The sequence below is a fragment of the Microtus pennsylvanicus genome, chromosome 4, assembly GCF_037038515.1.
Source record: "Microtus pennsylvanicus isolate mMicPen1 chromosome 4, mMicPen1.hap1, whole genome shotgun sequence".
NCBI lineage: Eukaryota > Metazoa > Chordata > Mammalia > Rodentia > Cricetidae > Microtus > Microtus pennsylvanicus.
In genome coordinates, this window is record NC_134582.1 from 69784646 (window position 1) to 69806209 (window position 21564).

At 41.6% G+C, this 21564-nt stretch overlaps 1 pseudogene; it reads right to left on the bottom strand.

Moving 5' to 3' along the window:
- Positions 1–323: 323 nt before the first annotated feature.
- LOC142848537 (DNA repair nuclease/redox regulator APEX1 pseudogene) overlaps positions 324–21564 on the bottom strand; it is a 65242-nt pseudogene continuing 44001 nt past the window's right edge.

Genomic DNA, 21564 nt, shown 5'->3' on the forward strand with positions numbered 1-21564 from the left:
CGTTGAGGTTAGATTAGCAATTTGTCCTTTGTGAAAGGATTACCTCATTGTTTTAATGTTTATTTATCAATTTGCATCTTCTAGCAGTTTCGACGCAGCTCTGGGGGCCCACTTCCCCCACACTCGCTGTTCATTTTACCATCCCTGCCAAGGACCTAAACAAAGCAAAATTCGGAGCACTTCTGGAGCTGGACCGCGTGCAAATCCGCCCTCATTTTCCTTCTGCACAGATTGAAACTCTTTGCCCTTCCCTGGCCGAGGCGTAGAGATAAAAGCCCTGTCCAGGGAGAAAAGACGGTTCCGCCAAAGAATAGCAATATTTTTCACCTGCGATTTCTAACGCAAATCTCCGCACTTTTGTGAAATGGTCTTCGTTTGATGCCAGTCTGCCCTGCGGCTGCTGCCAGGTCTTCAGAAGCATGAAGCTCGCCTTTATACTTTGCATTGGTTGTGTGACTCTGAGAAACACAAGATGACTTCTTCAAGGTGACCCTGGGGACTGAGCAGGGCTCCTCACTTTCCTTTAAGCACAGGTTCTGTACAGGGGTGTCTGGACTTTCCCAGCTCCCTCTCACCTGGGATATTTTTGCCTGAGAATGTTTGGTATACCTTTGATTTTAAAATAAAATGGTGGGGCCTGGGGAGATGGTTCACAGGGTAGGCACCCTTGCTTTGCAAGCAGAAGGACCTGAAATTGAATCTCCCAAGTCCACCTAAATATCTGGGCATGGCTTCATGTATGCCTGTAACTCCAGCACTGGGGAACCAAAGACAGATCCCAAAAGTTTACCCACCAGCAAACTTCAGGCTCAGGAAGAGACCCTCTCTCAAGCAAGAAGCCTCATGTGTATTCATAGGCCCTCTCACCTGCACACTCGTACACCACACACACACACACACACACACACACACACACACACACACACACTAAATAAATAAATAAATAAATAAATAGTCCCCTCCTTCCCCCCTGCCCCAGAGAGGGTTTCTCCATGTAGCCCTGGCTGTCCCCGGACTTGCTCTACAGACTAAGCTAGCCTCAGACTCCATGATCTGCCTCTCTGCCTTCCGAGTGCTAGGACTAAAGGCTGCACCACTTGCTTTGTTTTGTGCCTGATTCAGTGTCTCAGACAGCCCAGACTAGCCTGAAACTCTCAAGTATATGAGAATGAGTGCTGGAATTACGGGCACTCACTACCACCGTGCCAGGCCAAAAGAAACTTTAGGACTTGATTAGACCTGGGTCTATATATGGCTCAGTGGTAGGGTTTTTGTCTAGCAGGTACAAAGCCTTGGGCTTAACTTTTAGCATGGAACAAAAATAATATAAAAATTAGAAATCTTGGCTACCGGTTATAGGTTACCTAATGTGTACAATACCTCCAGTCTGATCTTCAGTACTTCAAAACAGAACAAAAACTGTCCAGGCTTGGCACAGTTGTGCGTGCCTCCCCATGCTCAGGAGGCAGAGGCAGGCCAGCCTGGTCTACAGCGTGAATTCCAGGTCAGCTAGGGTTACACAGAGAAACCATGTCTCAAAAGAAGGAATAGAGGGGACTGGAGAGATGGCTCAGAGGTTATGAGCACTGGCTGGTCTTCCAGAGGTCCTGAGTTCAATTTCCAGCAACCACATGGTGGCTCACCTTCATCTACAATGAGATCTTGCGCCCTCTTCTGGCGTGCAGGCATATATGCAGGCAGAACACAGCATACATAAATTTTTTTTTTTGTTGTTGTTGTTGGTTTTTTTTTGGGGGGGGGGGTTCGAGACAGGGTTTCTCTGTGGCTTTGGAGCCTGTCCTGGAACTAGCTCTGTAGACCAGGCTGGTCTCGAACTCACAGAGATCCGCCTGCCTCTGCCTCCCGAGTGCTGGGATTAAAGGCATGCGCCACCATCGCCCAGCTCATAAATATTTTTTTTTAAGAAGAGAAAAGAAAAGAAATTAAAACCCAATTCCCAGAAGTGTGTCTGTTGGTGCACAGCTGTAACCTAGCATTTGGGAGGTAGAGGCAGGAGGATTAGAAGCTTGAGATCATCTCTGAAGTGAGCTTCAGACCAGCCTGGGACACATGAGCTTGGTTGTAAAAGTAAACAAATAATGAATATCCTTGAACACATCAGCTGTGACAAAGAGATCAGTGTGGTAGGGACGAGGGTTGTGTGGCAAGGGGAAATGGGGAACATATGAAGAATGGTGCCTTTTTCTCAATCCAAACTCTTGGGGTTCTGTTTGTTGTTTTTGTTGTATGGTGTGTATGCGAGTGTGTATGCTGTTATTCTTGGAGATCAGCAAGCCTCAGACTCATTGTGTAGCTGAGAATGATCTTGGGCTCCTCATCCTTCTACGTCTCCATTTCTCAAGTACCAGGATTACAGGTGTGTGCCACCATGTGGATCTGGCTCCCAAAACCACTCTGAAAATGTAAGTGATGGGGCTGGAGAGGTGGCTCAGAGCACTGGCAGCCAGCTGACGAGACACTTCACAGAACCAGAACAGTGGCCAAGCCCTGCTCTTTCAGAGGACCAACCTTTGGTTCCCAGCACTTACACAGCAGTTCCAGAGGATCTGATGCCCTCTTCTGGTCTCATTGGGCACCAGGCACACATGTGTTGCACAGACATGCAAGTAGACAAAACGCATAACTGTACTAAGCAAATAGTTCTGCCGTACCGGCTTCTCTAAGACCCCACAGAGGGCTTTCCTGTTCTACAGGACACAGTGCACACACTGTGGATGAAATTAAAAAGATCCCCACGTTTTCCTCCAGTTTGGACTCTAAGGTAAGCTATCCTTCTCCAGGCGTCTTACATATGCTATCCCTCGCCAGACATTCCGGAAAGTCTGCTCTCAAAACAGTCTGAGACAACCCTTGATGCTGACATAAAGTCCTTCACCAGGTGCCTCAACACCGGGGTGTTTCAGTTTTAACAGTCACTAATGACTGAAGGGAACTCGCACCGCCTGCTAGTCTTAAACCCCTCACCACCGTTAAGCAGGCTTTATCTTTGTACCAATAAAACCAGCTGGTCCAGCTGCAGCCAGGTCCAGTCACCTCAGCATCTCAAGTCATGGAATCTTCACGTTTCTGCACCGTGACATCCCCCACAATCATTGTGCGGGCAGATGCATGTGTGCGTTCGCACGTGCGCGTGTGTCTGTCTGATTTGGGGTTGTGTAAAGTCTGTATAGCCTGCATCCATGGTCTCTCTCCAGCATTTGCTCCTACTAGGTTCCCTCAGCATATGATCATCACCAAGGCCAGTTTTTTGCACTAACAAGCTCAGATGATCTGGGCTGCATCGGTGTAAACTCCAAAACTCACTCAAGGATCTGTTATTGTGGATCTTCATCAGCTACAGTTCCAGGCAGATCTGGTTACGTTCCTTGTATCTCTCCTCCTCACTTTCTTCTATTCAGAGAGGAATTTTGGCTGTCTCCTATTTGTCCAGGTATTAGTGCCCCTGCTCCTTAAGCATCAAAAGTCATGCTTTCAGGTTAGAGACCACATGTACCTGTCTGCCAAGCAGCTCAACGTTGGCATGAATGCTGCTTCCTTTCATTGTGGCTTCTTTGGTTGTTTGGGTTTGGTCTTTTGAGACTGGGTCTCACTATATGGACATGGCTGACCTAGAACTTGATATATAGACCAGGTTAACTTCAAACTAGCAGAGATCTTTCTTCCTTTACCTCCCCAGGGTTGAGATTAAAAGTGTCTTAGAGCTAGAGGTGTGGCTCAGTCAGTGCTCAGTGTACACAAACCCAGATTCAAGGTCAAACCTGGGTGTGATATTGCCTTTAATCCCAGCACTCAAGAGGTAGAGAACAAAACTACAATTTTAAAAAAAAGATTAAAAAAATGACTTTGTCAGGAAAACAGTGATGTTTCAAAAAGAGGAAAAAGAGTTTATGAGGCACATCTGTAATCTCAGCACTTGGGAACTGGGAGCAAGAAGATGGAGAGACCAAGGCCAACCAACCTTGGCTAGACAGGCCAGCCTGGCATATGTAAGTAAATAAATAAATAAACCCCTTTAGTTGTTAGCTGGTGTGGGAGGTCCTTCTGTTTGTGTGTTGCTTTCATTGGTTAATGAATAAAGAAACTGCCTTACCCTAGTTGATAGGGCAGAACTTAGGTAGGCGGAGAAGACAGAACTGAATGCTGGGAGGAAGAAAGCAGAGCAAGGGGGAAGCCATGGATCCTCCACCTGAGATGGACATGGGTTAGAATCTCCAGTAAGCCACTGCCACGTGGTGATACACAGATTAATGGAGATGGGTTAGACTAATATGTAAGAGTTAGCCAATAAGAAGTTAGAGCTAATGGCCAAGTAGTATTTTAATTAATACAGTTTCTGTTTGGTTATTTCAGGGGCTGAGGTAGTGCAGGGTAGGGAGGGCTGGGACGAACAAGCAGGCCTGCTTCTTGCACAGTTAGCTGTAAAGTTTTGCCTCACTGTTTGCTCTGGGCACTGACTAGAACCAAAAACTGGGGTCCTGATAAAAGCTTCTGTGTTCTCACATACATTCACAGTTTTCTTCCACGTGTGATGTATTTCCACGTGAGGCTGAATTGCTTTCTAGCCTTGCCTACCACCTGCAGGAAAAAAAGGTACCAGATCCATCTTTTCTTTTCTCTTTCTTTTTTTAAAAAGTAGGACTTCTATTTTTACTTGAATTGCTCAAAAGAAATCAGATGTTTGCTTTAACGTATAAAGCTGAGCAGGAAGACTTACAAAAATAAGAGCCAACCTTCCAGAGTATCAGGCAGGCCTAAGACACCTGGGAGTGCCAAGCTACCTCTGGGAGCCCAGAGTGTCTGGAACTGTGGCCTGACTCATAAGAAGCAGCCAGATGAGTCTTGAACACACTGGCACGTGAGAGAATGATCACTGGACACACAGCCCCTACTACACCAATTGGAGGAAAATATGGGTAACATTAAGGTAAGAACACACTAAATGGCACAAAGAGCAACACAACACCACCAAAAACTAGTGACTCTACAACATCGAGACTTGAACACTCCAATATAGATGAAGCAGAAGAAAAAGACCTTACAAATAACTTTAGGAAAATAATTGAGGCCCTTAAAGAGGAAATAAAAAATTCCCTTAAAGAAATAGAGGAAAAGAAAAACAAAAAAATGGAAGAAATCTACAAATCCCTTAAAGAAAACCAAGACAAGGCAATCAAACAGGTAAAAGAAATGATTCAAGACTTGAAAACTAAAATAGAGAGAATAAAGAAAACATACACAGAGGGAACTCTGGAAATGGAAAATATGGATAAATGATCAGGAACCAAAAATGAAACCATAAACAGCAGAATACAAGAGATGAAAGAGAGAATCTCATGCATAGAGGATATGATAGAGAAAATAGATTCATCAGTCAAAGAAAATATTAAATCTAACAAAAGCTTAACACAAAATATCCTGGAAATATGGTACACCATGAAAAGACCAAACCTCAAAATAATAGGGATAGAAGAGGGAAAACTCCAACTCGAAGGTACAGAAAATATATTCAACAAAATCATAGAAGAAAACTTCCCCAACCTGAAAAAGGACATGTCTATGAAAACACAAGAAGCTTACAGAACACCAAATAGACTGGATTGGAAAAAAGGAAATTCCCCTCACCACATAATAATCAATACACTAAACATACAGAATAAAGAAAGAATATTAAGAGCTGCAAAGGAAAAACACCAAGGAACATATAAAGGTAGACCTATCAGAATTACAACTGACTTCTCAATGGAAACAATGAATGCCAAAATTTCTTGATCAAGGATTATGCAGACATTAAGAGACCATGGATGCCATCCCAGACTACAATACCCAGCAAAACTTTCAATCACCATAGATGGTCAAAGCAAGATAGTCCATGACTGAATCATTTAAACAATACCTAGCCAGAAATCTAGCCCTATACAAAGCAGGAAATCCTAAATAAGGGCAGCACACACACAATAACATCACCAACAATGAAAACTAAGATAACAGGAACTAGCAATCACTGGTCATAAATATCCCTTAATATAAATGTACTCAACTCACCTGTAAAAAGACACAGGCCAACAGATTGTATATGAAAACACAATCCATTCTTCTGCTGAATACAAGAAACACACCTCAATTTCAAAGACAGACATCACCACAGAATAAAGGGTTGGGAAAATGTTTTCTAATCAAATGGACCTAAGAAATAAGCTGGTGTAATTGTCCCAATATCCAACAAAATAGACTTCAAGCTAAAATCAATCCAAATAGACAAAGAAGGACATTTCATATTTGTCACAGGAAAAATCCAGCAAGAGGAAATCTCAATTCTGAATGTCTATGCCCCAAATACAAGGGCACCCTCATATGTAAAAGAAACACTTCTAAAGCTTATTAAATCACACATTAACTCCACACACTAATAGTGGGAGACTTCAACACCCCACTCTCATCACTGGACAGGTCTTCCAGAGAGAAAGTTAATAAAGAAATAAGGGAACTAACATGTTATATCTCGAATATGCTTATCAGACATCTCTAGGACATTCCATCCAAACATAAGAGAATATACCTCCTTGTCAACACCTCATGTAACCTTCTTAAAAATTGTCCAAATGCTTGGTAACAAAGCAAACCTCAACAGATAGAAAAAATTTGGAATAACCCCATATATCTTATCAGGTCTCCTTGTTTTAAAGTTGGAATTCTACAACAACACTAATTTCAGAAAATGCACAAACACATGTCCATTGAACAATGCTCACCTGAATAACCAATAGGTCAAGGAAGAAATAAAGGAAGAAATTAAAGACTTCCTAAACTTCATGACCACACAACATACCCATACTTATGGGACACAATGAAAGTGTGTTAAGAGAAAAGTTCATAGCATTAAATGCCTACATAGAAATGCTGGGGGAAAAAATCCCACACTAGTGAATTAACAGAACACCTAAAAACTCTAGAACAAAAAGAAGTGAACTCACCCAGGAAGTCTAGATGGCAGGAAATAATCAAATTGAGAAGTAAAATCAACAAAATAGAAACAAAGAGAAACAATACAAAAAAAATCAATGAGACAAAGAGTTGGTTCTTGGACAAAACCAACAAAATAGACAACCTTTATCAAAACTAACCAAAAGGCAAAAAGAGAATATCAAAATTAACAAAATCAGAAATGAAAAGGGGAACATAACAACAGACATGGAGGAAATCCAGAGAATCTTCAGGTCATACTTCAAGAAACTGTATTCCACAAAATTGGAAAACTTAAAGGGAATGGACAATTTTCTGGATATCACTTACCAAAATTAAATCAGGACTAGATAAGCAAATTAAATAAGACCTATAACCTCTAAGGAAATAGAAACAGTCATCAAAAGTGTCCCAACCAAAAAAGCCAGGGACCAGATGGTTACAGTGCAGAATTCTACAAGATTTTCAAAGAAGAATTAATACCAATACTCCTCAAATTGTTCCTCATGATAAAAACAGAGGTAACATTGCCAAACCCTTTTTATGAGGCTGCAATTACCCTGATATCCAAACCACACAAAGACACTACTAAGCAAGAGAATTACAGGCCAATCTCACTCATGAACGTTTATGTAAAAATACTCAAAAATACTGGCAAACCGAATTCAAGAACACATCAAAAAAATCATCCATCATGACCAAGTAGGCTTCATCCCAGAGATGCAGGGATGGTTCAACACCACTTTATGATAAAAAGTCTTGCAGAGAGCAGGGATAACAAGGAATATACCTAAACATAATAAAGGCAATATAAAACAAGCCAACACCCAACATCAAACTAAATGGAGAGAAGTTCAAAGCGATCCCACTTAAATCAGGAATGAGACTAGGTTGTCCACTCTCTCCATATCTATTCAATATAGTAATTGAGGTCCTAGCTAGAGCAATAACAACAAAAAGAGATCAAGGGGACACAAATTGGAAAAGAAGAAATCAAACTCTTACTATTTGCTGATGGTATGATAGTTTACATAAGTGACCCCAAAAAATTCTACCAGAGAACTCCTACAACTCATAAACACTTTCAGTAACGTAACAGGATACAAGATTAACTCAAAAAATCAGTAGCCCTCCTGTACACAGATGATAAAAGGGCTGGGGAAGAAATCAGAGCATCAATACCCTTCATAATAACATAAAATATCTGGGGGCAACTCTAACCAAACAAGTGAAACAAGTATGACAAGAACTTTAAATCTTTGAAGAAATAAATAAAAGAAGACACCAGAAAATGAAAAGACCTCCCATGCTCTTGGGTAGGTAGAATTAACATAGTAAAAATGGCAATCTTACCAAAAGCAATCTACAAATTCAATGCAATGCCAATCAAAATCCCAGCAAAATTCCTCACAGACTTCGAAAGAACAATACTCAACTTCATATTAAAAAGCAAAAAACCCAAAATAGCCAAAACAATCCTGTGCAATAAAAGAACTTCTGGAGGCATCACAGTCCCTGACTTCAAACTCTACTACAGAGCTACAGTAATGAAAACAGCCTGGTATTGGCATAAGAACAGACAGGATGATCAATGGAATCAAATTGGAGACCCAAATATTAATCCACACCCTACAAACAGCTGATTTTTGACAAAGAAGCAAAAAGTATCAAATGGAAAAAAGAAAGCATATTTAACAAGTGGTGCTGACATAACTGAATATCAACATGTAGAAGAATGAAAATAGACCCATATCTATCACCATGAACAAAACTCAAGTCCAAATGAATCAAAGACCTCAACATAAAGCCAACCACAATGAACTTTATAGGAGAGAAAGTGGGAAGTACACTTGAACCCATTGGCACAGGAAACCACTTCCTAAATAGAACCCCAGTAGTACAGATACTGAGAGCAGCAATTAATAAATGTGACCTCCTGAAACTGAAAAGCTTCTGTAAAGCAAAGGACACAGTCAACAAGACAAAATGACAGCCTACAGATTGGAAAAAAATCTTCACCACATCGAACAGATGACTGATCTTTAAAATATACAAAGAACACAAGAAAGTAGACATCAAAAGAACAAATAATCCAATTTTTTAAAAAATGGGGTACAGACTTAAACAGAGAATTCTCAACAGAGGAATCTAAAATGACAACACTTAAGGAAATACTTGACATCCCTAGCCATCAGAGAAATGCAAATCAAAACAGCTTTGAGATACCATCTTATACTTGTCAGAATGGCCAAGATCAAAAACACTGATGACAACTTATGCTGGAGAGGTTGTGGGATAAAGGGAACACTCCTGCGTTGCTGGTGGAAGTGCAAACTGGTACAGCCCCTTTGGATATCAGTATAGTGATTTCTCAGAAAATTAGGAAACAACCTACCTCAAGTCCCAGCAATACCACTTTTGGGTATATACCCAAAGGATGTTCAATCATACTACAAGGACATGTGCTCAACAATGTTCATAGCAGCATTATTCATAATAGTCAGAACCTGGAAACCAGTGAGAAGCCCCTCAACTGAAGAATGGATAAAGAAGATGTGGTACATTTACACAATGGAGTAAAAAATAGTAACATCTTGAAATTTGCAGGCGAATGTATGGATCTAGAAAACAACATATTGAGTGAGGTAACTCAGACCCAGAAAGACAAATATCATATGTACTGACTCATAAGTGGCTTTTAGACATAAAGCAAAAAAAAAAAAACCAATGTACAGTCCACAATCCCAGAGAACCTAGACAACAAAAAGAACCCTAAGAGAGACAACATGGATCTACATGGAAAGAAGAAAAAGACAAGATCTCTGAGTAAATTGGGAGTGTGGGGATCACAGTAGAGGAGTAGAGGATAGAAAGGGAGAGAGGAGGAAGAGAGGGGAGTAAACAAAGATGTATAGCTCAATAAAAACAATTTTTAAAAAAGCCTTGGGCCTAAAGGATACCTAAAGATGAGATAAGAAGACACCATAAAGGTACTTCAGGAGGGGGTCCCAGTGCCAGGTAAAGGGTGACGGAACAGTGGTTACTACCAAAGTTTTGGAACAGATCTTGCTGTCACACAATTCAAGTAAAAGAGAGTGTGACAACCAAAAATTATCATAGCACCAATCAACATTCTTGGACAAACATTCATCATGTAAGTACTAAAGTATAAGCATAGGTAGTATTGGAGTAGAGATGCCGGAAGCTGCCAACCAGTGGTAAATTCTGAAGCAGTTTTCCAAAGTCTTAAAGGCCAATTTCTTCATGAGCCACAATGAGATCCCCACACAGCACATGTGGCTTACAGGAACTCGAGTCCTTCAGAAACGTGGGAAAGGCTTCATGCCAACACTGGCAGCAGTATTCCAGTCGTATCAGATCCGTCTGCACCGGGGACATTGTCAGTTACCACGACAAAGAAGTCAAACTCAGTCACAATCTCCTGCCTTCTTGTCATGCTCTTCCTCACTAATGCCGTAGGAGGCTGTGAGTGGGCGCTGGCTGGAAAACAGAGCCACACCGCCACAGCTTCTCGGACGAGTGGAGCGGTACCCACTGGTCTTGCGGTTCAGCCGGGAGTTTGTTCTCACGGCATTGAGTCTCAAGGAGGTACACGATATGCTGCTTCTTCCTTCCCCCAATCTAAACTTTTCCTCTTGACCCAGGCTCGAAACCTATCTACCTTCTAGGAGCATATCTTGCGTGTGGCAGATGGGCTGCTCAGTGAGGCTTTCTGACTGGTCTGTCCTTGTACAGGACAAGGCCCACTCCTGCAGCCTTTCTCTGGTTTCTCTTCGCACCTAGTTACTCTTCTTGGTCTCTGACTTTGACCCAATGCCTTCCCTGTCTTCTGAAGCTGCTGCCTTCTTCCCAGGCTTCAGCACCACTCTGATGAAAGCCCTTAGGCACTCGGAGCATCAAAGCAATGTTTTTACTGCGCCGCCTGTAGATGACGACAAAAAGTGCGTGAAGTTAAACATAAGGAGAGGGAGCCGCTGAACCCACTGGAACAATCTGCTACTTGGATCACAACGTGCTGGTCCAGATGAGCCTGCTGTCTTCATTGTATTTATTTATATTTTTTTTCACACGGGGTCTTATGTAACCCAGACCAGCCTCAGACTCACTATGTAGTTCATAGTAACCTTGAACTCTTAATTCTTCTGTCTCCTGAGTAAGTGCCTGTTAGGGTCACAGCGATGTGCCACCAAACCTGCCTTTTCATTTTACCTTTGCAGACTCTAGGCAACCTGATGGCCTGTTGCAAAAGCAACTTGAAAATGAAAACACTTCCCACCAAGGCTCCTCTACTCTCCAAAACTCCCCCCAGTACCAGACAGCCTTGCCTTCCAAAGCTTTCTGGAAGCAGTCAGCCATTCCCAAGACCTGGAGGGTTCTGCCACAGATAGCCACTTGATAGACATTTCCAAGAAATGTTGGCAAGGTATTTCATAAGGCACAATGGGACACAAGGGGTCAGGATTCAGAGGAAAAAGAATAGAAAAGCTAACTAGAAAAAATTTCTGTACTTTTTCTTTTTCAGATACTTTTGGAAAAGTTAATACTGTGGATGGCATCCTTTGAGCATCACCAACCCCCTTTTTGTCCCTCTCTACCTCCACCTTCTGGCCCTCCCTACCCCACCTTCTGTCCCTCTCTACCCCACCTTCTGTTCCTCCCTACCCCACCTTCTGTCCCTCTCTACCCCCTTCTTTCCCTCCCTACCCCACCTTCTGTCCCTCCCTACCTCACCTTCTGTCCCTCCCTACCCCACCTTCTGTCCCTCCCTACCTCACCTTCTGTCCCTCCCTACTCCCCCTTCTGTCCCTCCCTACTCCCCCCTTCTGTCCCTCCCTATCTCTCTGCTCCTTTTTTCTGAGAGGATGTGAGACAAGCTATTTGTGTACCAATGATGGCACCCTGGGACTGGGATTCTAGCTCTGCTACTTAGGGGAATGATTTCTGAGTTACTGAGTCTTAGGGCTCTTTCTGTTAGGTTTCTTTTGCTTTTTTATTTATAGTCAAATATCTTCTTGACACGTGGACTAGAACTTAAATTGTAGCCCGGGCTGTCTCAAGCTCATGATTCTCCAGCCTCAGCCTCCTGAGAACTGCAATTGCAGTCATGAGCCACAATGTGTAGCTTGTCTGTTTGTTAGCTTGTTTGTGTACCGCTGAGGATTGAATCAGTATCAAATGGTGATGCAGCTGGGAAAGAGAGACTCACAGATGTGTAGAGAAAACCTGCCAAGTTTATCCACTGAGTCTTAGAGAATATGCAGGAATATTTGTTTGCTGGTTTGTTTATTGATGTGTAGCCCAGGCTGGCCTAGACTCTTGGCAACTGTCACTCCTACGTGCTGGGATTCCAGGCTTGAGACACTAAGCCCTGTTACCAACTCAACTTGTAGTCACTGAACCTACCTTCCATGAGAGCGTGTTAAGTCAGCCAATGACTCGCTGACTAAATTGGAATTGAAAATTAGTTGGGCATTTTTTTTCTTTTTTTTAGTTTCACAAGGTTAGCATGAAGACTGCACTTCCTTGTCAAATATAAGGTCTTTTCTGAAGGTCAGCGGGCGATTCCTCGGAGGGACCGAATTCAGGCCCCCCTCCCACTGCGTTTCCTTTCTCCTTTGTGGCCTGGTCTCAACTGAAGACCCAGACCACAGACCTCACTGCTGACAGAACTCGTCCTGGCTTTACTGTCAACATTAGGTTACAGTGTGATCAGCCTACAGCTGCCTGAGCCTGCTGGGGCATAGGAAGTTCCCCGGGGTAACTTAAATTTAGATCTAGCAGCTTTCCCTGCTTGACAGGTGTGAATCCGTGCAGTGTTAGAACTCTAGACCAAATGAGCAAACTAAAGCAGCCAAGTGCCGGCTCCACACTCATTCGCGGTCTCCGGGCCTTCCTCTATCAAGATTAAAAGAGACGAGGGCCAATACTCAAATGATAATTATTAACCTGGCCTTTAATCTTCTTTCTCTAATCAAGTATGATATTAGAGCTTCGTGTCTGCGTTGAGTTTTAGAGTTTTCCAGAATGAGTCTGAGTTCAGTTTTACAGTAGCATTCTTTCTGCATCGAAATAGACCCGTGGTTTCTATGCCGGGCCCTCCAGCACAGACCAGATACAGAAGGGCCTCCTCCCAACCCCCACCCCACCATCACCCCCAATTTAATACCACCACTGAGGGGGTTGGGCAGAGGCCAAGCCGCAGGGTTTCCTGGAGGCTCAAGGCCTTGGTTGTCTGCAACCGCTCTCCCTTCCTGCCACCAAGGCTGGCGATACTTCCTCAGCTTCTCAGCTGACCCTGCAGCACACATTCATTTATTTTTTCTGAATTCAGCTTGTCAAAATATTCTAGGGTCAAGACCCTTGCTGTTTCCAAGCCAACCCCTCCCCTTTGCATTTCCCAGGGATTATCTTGAGAAAGTGACTCTTTTGTCTAGTTTCAAACCAGCTGACTCAATGGAATCACAGCTGTGTGTGCGTGTGAGTGTGAGTTTGAGTGTGCTAACACAGGAGTGCGTGTGAGTACTCCCATGTGCTATGACATGTGTGCGTGTGTGCATGTGTGTACTCCCATGTGCTATGTCATGTGTGCGTGTGTGCATGTGTGTGCTCCCATGTGCTATGACATGCATGTATGCGTGTGTGTACTCCCATGTGCTATGACATGCATATGTGCATGTGTGCGTGTGTGTACTCCCATGTGCTATGACATGCAGGTGTGTGTGTGTGTGCTCCCATGTGCTATGACACGCAGGTGTGCGTGTGTGTACTCCCATGTGCTATGACATGTGTGTATGTGTGCGTGTGTGTACTCCCGTGTGCTATGACATGCATGTGGACATCAGAGGAGTGGTTCTCATGGATCCATTCAGTCCTCTTGTTTGGTGGTAAGTGTCCTTACCTGCTGAGCTTGGTCTCCTGACCCCATGAAGCTTCTAGAGATTGACTTTTTTCATCTATCATAAAGCATCTGAGGTTCATTCATTTTTTCCTGCAGGTGTCAGAAGCTCATCCCTTTTATTGCTCGGGGAGTTCCTCAGATTGAATATACCACAGTTTGGATAACCATTGACCAGATTTAGGGACATCTGAGTCATTTCCAGCTTGGGCTAATCATGAATCAAGCTATCATAAACATTCTTATACAAGTTTATCATGTGAAGATAAGCTTTTATTTCACTTGGGTGACCACTTAGATGAGTGACGGCTGGGTTGCCTGTTAAACACAAGTGTTACTTTATAAGAAACTGCAAGACTGCTGGTCGGTGGTGGTGCACACCTTTAATCCCAGCACTTGAGAGGCAAAGGCAGGCACATCTCAGTGAGGCCAGCCTGGTCTACAGAGTGAGTTCCAGGACAGCTAGGGCTGCTACACAAAGAAACCCTGTCTCTGGGAGAGAGAGAGAGAGAGAGAGAGAGAGAGAGAGAGAGAGAGAGAGAGAGGGAGGGAGAGATGTGGGAGTGTCATATATCAATCTGTTGATTTCATTGGTTAAGCAATAAAGAAACTGCTTGGCCCTGATAGTTTAAAACATAGGTGGGAGGAGTAAAAAGAACAGAATGCTGGGAGGAAGAGGAAATGAGCTCAGAGACGCCATGCTCCCCTCTCCCAGACAGAGGCGATAGCTCTGTTCTCTGAAGCAGACGCATGAAGTTCAGACCCAGGATGGATGTAGGCTAGAATCTTCCCGGTAAGCGCACCTTGGGGTGCTACACACATGATTGGAAATGGGCTAGTCCAGGTGCGAGAGTTAGCCAAGAAGAGGCTAAATATAATGGGCCAAGCAGTGTTTAAAAGAATACAGTGTCAGTGTAATTATTTCGGGGTATAAGCTAGCCGGGCAGCCGGGTGCCGGGGACGCAGCCCAGCTGCTCTAATTACTACGAGAGAGAGAGAGAGAGAGAGAGAGAGAGAGAGAGAGAGAGAGAGAGATTAATAAATGTTTTTCTAAAGAGAGAATGCTCCTCTGTCTTGTCAGTGGGACAAATCAATATTGTGTTGATCTAATAAGTCACTATGCTCAGCAACAGTAAGACTAAAATTTGAACAGTAAGACTAAAATTTTAGTAAGACTAAAAATTGAACACCATTTCTGGGTATATATCTTACATTCCTGTGTATACTGGACTTTTGGATATATACTCTGAATTTTGTATGGATATATAAAATAGTTCTCTCTGTCTGTCTCTGTGTCTGTGATACAAAAGCAGAAAAGAGATCAGTGAAGGATGGAGAGAAGGGAGGAAGGGGACAATCTAGAGATAAGGTCAGACTATATGATCCATTTTAAATCATCTTTATGAAAAGCAACACCACATACAGTATATACCACTAACAAAAAAGAAATATTCAAGTACTTCTATATCAATGACACCTAAACTTTTTGCTATCAAAAAGTCAATCAATAGAACTGTATCTTTAAATTACCTTCATCTATCATATGCCTCCATCACTTAAAGCCATTGCCAAAATCTCCTTTAGAGGAGACTAAAAGGAACTTCAACACACACACCCGAGAACATTCACACACAATCACATACATACATGCACACCACATGCACACACACACACACACACACGGCATAAGTTCAGCAACTCTTTTCTCTAGTAGTCTCCAATAATTTATTGGTTTATTGAACCCAATAAATTTCCAGATATTAGAAGTATAATTTTGAGAGATGTAATCTTTGAAACAAAATTTTGTTACAACAAATTAGATGGTTTTGTATATACTGATGCATAGATGGGCCTATGTAGGTAAAGGCTGCTTGTTCGTTCCCAGCCAACTCACACAGAAATATACTAATTAAAACACTGCTTGCCGTATTAGCTTAGGTGTCTTATTAACTAACTCTTACATCTTAAATTAACCCATTTCTATTATTCTGTGTGTCACCACATGGCTGTGACTTACCGGGTAAAGTTCCAGCATCTGTCTCCTTCAACAGTTACATGGCATCTCTCTGACTCCACCTTCTTTCCTTCTCTATTTCTGCTTAGAATTCCCACCTTGCTCTATTCTGTGATGCCATAGGCCTAAGTAGCTTCTTTATTCATTAACCAATAAAAGCAACATATACAGCAGGACTTCCCACACTATTCCCCTTTTCTGTCTAATTAAAAGGTTTTAACTTTAATATAGTAAAATTATGAATACAAAACAGTTATCAAGCACTAATTATAATTACAATATTTAGTCCACTTACATTTGACAAATTAAGGAAAATACTCTATCTTCTATTCTATCTTCAGGAGTCTAAAGTTTTATATCTAATTTATCCTTTATTATAACTAAGGAAAACTACAACTATCTTTCTTCAACTCTTCAAAGACCCCAGAAGGATACAATATTACCTAAGTAAACAGGAAGTGCATTTAAGCAACTTTCAAAACTCTAGAATTGATAGTTCTTCTGTAACATTGGGGCATCCATCTTCAAACCATTCAAAGGCTTACAGAATATGGTATTTAAATGTTTTAAGAGCTTAGAATTTTCTTAACAATGAGACACATCTGCTCTTGGCAGCACCAATTTACTTCAAGAAGATGATGGGCATTGAAGAAGTTCCTTGTGGAATTTGTTAGCCATTTGGGCAAGAAACTGCTCTTGCCTGGACTGCTTGATGGTATGCTGCGTGAACTAGACATGCAAGATCCACAAAAAAAAATGATTACTGAACTTATATAAAGGTGACACAGTCCTTCAGTGTTCCTATTTCATAAAAAATGTCTGCCAGACATTCTGCAGGATACAGAAGAAAGTGACTGACAAACTGCCGATACAGGCAAAACAGTCTTCCAAATTTCCTGTTTTATGGAAAAGTTTGCCAGATACTATGGGCCTGTAGGCTGAAGTATTCATCTTATAGAATATCCCCCCTTTAAATATAAACAAACATTTATAAACAACAATTTAGGGAATTTGGGTATTGTTCTCTAGACTACTTTCTGTTGATTGGGGGTGTTAATCAGGTCTTTCATGGGGTCTCCTGTGTGGCAGGTCCATCTCAGCCAGCAGTCCTGAAGCTGTCATGGATGTTGAACCATCTGGGCCACTTCTTCAGGGGCTCTTGTTTGATCAAACCATATTAGCCAGTAAAGAATCCACAGCTTTCTATCCTCTGTAGAAACAAAAGCAGAATCTCTTTTCCAAAGCATCAAATTCTTAGACCCAAATTATGAAATCAAGATACATTTAAAATATATATATTGATTTAGCTTAGCAGCCTGTACAATGAAATGTCTTTCTGTACTTAACTCATTCACAGTCAAAAAATTTCAAAGAAAACACAATAATATATGTAATCCAGACTTTCTGTATATTTTCCATCCTTATGTAATTTGTTTTTCTTACTCTATTACTTTTTCTAAAAGTTTAATATTTATTTTATTATTTTACTCCTTTAATCTATGACTATCTATACTCTTTTATATTATAACTATCTATACTCTTTTTCCTCTCTCTCCCAAGCCTATGTACATTTATCCAATGTACCCATTGATGTGACTCATTGTGATCCATTCAGAGGTCTTTTTCATCTGAATCTGTCTTTGCTGAGTATCTGTAATCATTTTCTGACCAGGATCATTTTTTTAAATGCAAAGTGGGCATGGCTAGGACCAACTCAACTGCCCTGTCTGTCAGCTCCACCACATCCCACATGGCAGAGGCATACATGTTCATTACCTCTGAGAGCCATGCACATGGCCCCAACTCCACCATCACAGTGGGTCTATGTCACCATTAAGCAATTTGTAACATGCTGCTCAAAGACCCCATTTAAGTGCTTGGCCAGAGCTGTTCTTTCAAAAAGCATGAACCAGGAAGCCCTCCCCTAAAGAAGCCATGCAGTCTTCACTGCCAATGCTGAGTCAGGAAGACCTCTCTTAAAGAAGCCATGGTGCCCCTGCTTGCCACCAGTGAACAGAGCCCATCTGGGGAAAAATGTGACTACCAAGAAGCACTAAATTCTGTTCTTTTGTGTCTAGAATTATGAAGCCACAAAACAATCCCACACCAGTCCAGAAGAATGGATAATAAAAAGGGTTATTTATTTGAGGGGAAAATTTACAGATCACCATCCCAAACAACAATCCTCTTGTTGCAAACAGAGAGTCTAGCAGCCCAACAGGACCCAGAAGCCAAAAGAGAGAGCGCCTGGTTCCTGCTGCCTTTTAAAAGTATAAGAGACCATGCCCCAGTGGGCTAGTCTCTTCAAGGCTATTGGCTGAAGGAGCAGAAGGAGCTCCCACAGCACCTCCCCCTTTTGTTTAAGTAAGAGAGTTCCAAACCCAATACAAAACAATATACACTAGAAACAAATGTCAAGTATAAGATTAGAATTACATGCAGGCAGCAGGGACCGGCGGGGACCAGCGGGGACTGGCGCGGCAGAGAATGCAGGCAGTGGGGACCAGCACGCAACACCGAGAGCAGATCACACCACTACAATTAAAGCAAAGAGGTAGGCCTTTTGTTGGTGAGGTCCCTGGCAAACGGGGCACCTGGTCCTGTTCTTGAAAACCCTTCTGAGGGGTGAGAGGGATCTTGGCCCCTGGCAGGAGCCAGGAAACAGAGCGAGGGCATTTTGTAAGAGAAGCCCTGGCCAGCGGGGAAACCTGATCCAGTTTTAAAAGACCCATTAGATAGGATCGATAGGAGGAGATGGGCAGGCGCCAAGGCAAGAACTCACCCAATAATCTGAAAAACAACATGAAAACACCAGAACCCAATGATCTTACAACAGAAGGACTTGAACACCCTAACACAGAAGAAGTGGAAAAAATTGACCTTATGAAAGCAATAGAGTCCCTTAAACAACATGTAAAAAACATCCTTATAGAAATGTATGAGAAGTATAACAAAAAGTTTGAAGAAATGAGTAAATATGTACATGATACCCTGGGAAACCAAGAAGAAACAATCAAACAGGCAATGGAAACAGTTCAAGAATTGAAAACTGAAATGGAAGCAAGGAAGAAAACACAAACTGAGGACCAGCTGGATATGGAAAATCTAGGTCAACGAGCAGAGTCTGCAGAAACAAGCATAATCAATAGAATACAAGAGATAGAAGAAAGAATCTCAGATTCTGAGGACACCATAGAGAAAATAAACGCACTGATAAAAGAAAACAGCAAAGCAAACAAATTCTCAACACAAAACATTCAGGAAATATGGGACACAATAAAAAGACCAAACCTAAGAATAATAGGAATAGAAGAAGAAGAGTCACAGCTTAAAGGCCCAGAAAATATTTTTAACAAAATTTTGGAAGAAAACTTTCCCAACATAAAGAAAGATATTCCTTTGAATATTCAAGAAGCATACAGAACACCAAACAGACTGGATCAAAGAAAAACATGCCCTCACCATATAATAATCAAAACACAAAATATACAGGTTAAAGAAAGAATATTAAGAGCTGCAAAGGAAAAAGCCCACGTAACTTATAAAGTAAACCGATCAGACTTACACCTGACTTCTTCATGGAAACCATGAAAGCCAGAAGGTCCTGGATAGAGGTAATGCAGAAGCTAAGAGACCATGGATGCAAACCCAATCTACTATACCCAGCCAAGCTATTGTTCCCTGTCAATGGAGAAAACAAGACATTCCAGGATAAGAACAAATTTAAACAATACGTAGCCGCAAATCCAGCCCTACAGAACGTAATAGAAGAAAAATCTCAACCCAAGGAATCCAACATTGCCAACACTGCCTACAATAACTCAGGCATCGAGCAACCCTTCACCATCACAACTCAAAGAAGGGAGACACACAAACTCTACTACCTAAAACAAGAAGAATAACCAGAGTAAACAACCACTGGTCATTAATGTCACTTAATATTAATGGGCTCAATTCACCTATAAAAAGGCACAAGCTAAGGGATTGGATACAAAAACAGGATCCAACATTCTGCTGTTTGCAAGAAACACATCTCAACCACAAAGACAGGCATCTACTCAGAGTAAAGGGTTGGGAAAAGGTGTTTCAAGCAAATGGTCCGAAGAAAAAAGCAGGTGTGGCCATACTAATTTCTAACAAAACTGACTTCAAACTAAAATCAATCAGAAGAGATTGAGATGGATAATTTATACTCATAAAAGGAACAATTCATCAGGATGATGTCTCAATCCTGAATATCTATGCCCCTAATATAAAAGCACCCACTTATGTAAAAGAAATATTACTAGAACTCAAGGCAGACATCAAACCACACACACTAGTAGTAGGAGACTTCAACACACCTCTCTCTCCAAGGGACAGGTCAATCAGACAGAAACCTAATAGAGAATTAAGAGAATTATTGGAGGTAATGAAGCAAATGGACTTAACAGACATCTACAGAACATTCCACCCAAATAGGAAAGAATATATTTTCTTCTCTGCAGCTCATGGAACCTTCTGAAACATTGACCACATACTCAGAAACAAAGGACAGCTCCACAGATACAAAAAAAAAATCAGTGTCCACCTGTGTCTTATCAGATCACCACGGATTAAAGTTAGAAGGCAACAACAATACTACCCCCCAGAAAGCCGACAAACTCATGGAAAGTGAACAGTCAACTACTGAACCACACCTGGGTCAAGGAAGAAATTAAGAAAGAAATTAAAGTCTTCCTTGAATTTAATGAAAATAAAGAGACAACATACTCAAACCTATGGGACACGATGAAAGCTGTGCTAAGAGGAAAGTTCATAGCACTAAGTGCCCACTTAAAGAAAACAGAGAATGCATACATTGGGGACTTAACAGTACACCTGAAAACTCTAGAAAAAAAAGAAGCAGACACACCCAGGAGGAGTAGAAGACTGGAAATAATCAAACTGAGGGCGGAAATCAACAAAATAGAAACACGAAAACAGTCCAAGGAATCAATGAAACAAAAAGTTGGTTCTTGGAGAAAATCAACAAGATCGACAAAGCCCTAACCAAACTAATTAAACAACAGAGAGAGAACACGCAAATAAATAAGATCAGAAATGAAAAGGGGGACATAACCACAGACACAGAGGAAACTCATAGAATCATTAGATCTTACTACAAAAGCCTGTATGCCACAAAACTGGAAAATACAAAAGAAATGGACATTTTTTTAGATAAGTACCATATACCAAACCTAAACCAAGACCAGGTGAACGATCTAAATAGACCTGTTAGTCACGAAGAACTAGAAACCTTTATGATAAAGGTCTTGGAGAGATTAGCGATACAAAAGTCATACCTAAATATAATAAACGATATTTACAGCAAGCCGACAGCTAACATTAAATTAAATGGAAAAAAACTCAAAGCTATCCCACTAAAATCAGAAACATGACAAGGATGTCCACTCTCTCCATACATCTTCAATATAGTGCTTGAAGTTCTAGCAATAGCAATAAGACAACATAAGGGGATCAAGGGGATTCGTATTGGAAAGGAAGAAGTTAAGCTTTCGTTATTTGCAGATGATATGATAGTATACATAAGCGACCCCAAAATCTCTACCAAAGAACTCCTATAGCTGATAAACACCTTTAGTAATGTGGCAGGATAAAAGATCAACTCCAA